Below are 976 nucleotides of genomic sequence, written 5' to 3' on the forward strand. Positions count from 1 at the left end.
TTTCTCCCTCCACAAGATGGCAAATAATCTGATATAGGCTATAAATGTACAATCCTATTAAACATATTTCCACATTAGACCCTGTGAAAGAAGTATCAGAACAAAAGGGAAAAACCATGAGAAAGGGGGAAAAAGTGAAAACAGTATGCTTCAATCTGCATTCAGACTCCCTAGTTCTTCTCTGGATGTGGGTAGTATTTTCCATCATGAATCTTTTGGAATTGTCTTAGATCATTGTATTGCTGAGAAGAGCTAAGTCTATCATAGTTGATCATCACACAATGTTGCTGTTACAGTACACAATGTTCTCCTGGTTCTGCTCACTTCACTCTGCATCCATTTATGTAAGTCTTTCCAGGATTTTTCTGAAATCTGCCTGCTCATTTCTTATGGCACAATAGTATTCCATTACATTCATATACCGCAACTTGTTCAGCCGTTCCCCTATTGATGGGTATCCCTCAATGTCCAATTCTTTGCCACCACAAAAAGAGCTGCTAAAAAAAGTATTTTTGTACATGTGGGTCCTTTTCCCTTTTTAATGATAAAACATGTGGAGCGTTTCATGAATCTGCATGTCATCCTTGCTCAGGCGCCACGTTCATCTTCTCTGTTTTGTTCCAATTTTAGTATGTGCTTCCAAAGCGAGGACATGATTCCCTTTCTTGAGGTGATCACACTCTCATTTGGGTTGTCCTTTTTGCTGCTGTCCATCATCCTTCTCTCTCACAATCATTTTTCCCCCAGCTCAGAATATTCCTAATGTCAGTTCTGGATATGGCGGAAAGAACACTGACTTGGAGGTAGAAGGCTTTGGGTTTAAACTCTGACACTAATCACTTTTGGAAGAGCTAGGTGTCACGGTGGATAAAGCAACAGGCCTGCAGTCAGGAAGACATTTTCCTGAGTTCAAATATGACCTCAGACACTTACTAGCTGTGTTACCCTGGGCAAGTCACTTAACCTCATTTGCCTT

General features: G+C 40.5%; 1 pseudogene; it reads right to left on the reverse strand.

The window, feature by feature from the left end:
- Window positions 1–547: 547 nt before the first annotated feature.
- Window positions 548–646, reverse strand: LOC138156508 (U6 spliceosomal RNA; annotated as a pseudogene).
- Between the last annotated feature and the right edge of the window lie 330 nt (window positions 647–976).

This window comes from Petaurus breviceps, unplaced genomic scaffold (assembly GCF_028583685.1).
Source record: "Petaurus breviceps papuanus isolate PSGF00001 unplaced genomic scaffold, PetGlider_PUasm1.0 154, whole genome shotgun sequence".
Classification (NCBI taxonomy): Eukaryota; Metazoa; Chordata; class Mammalia; order Diprotodontia; family Petauridae; genus Petaurus; species Petaurus breviceps.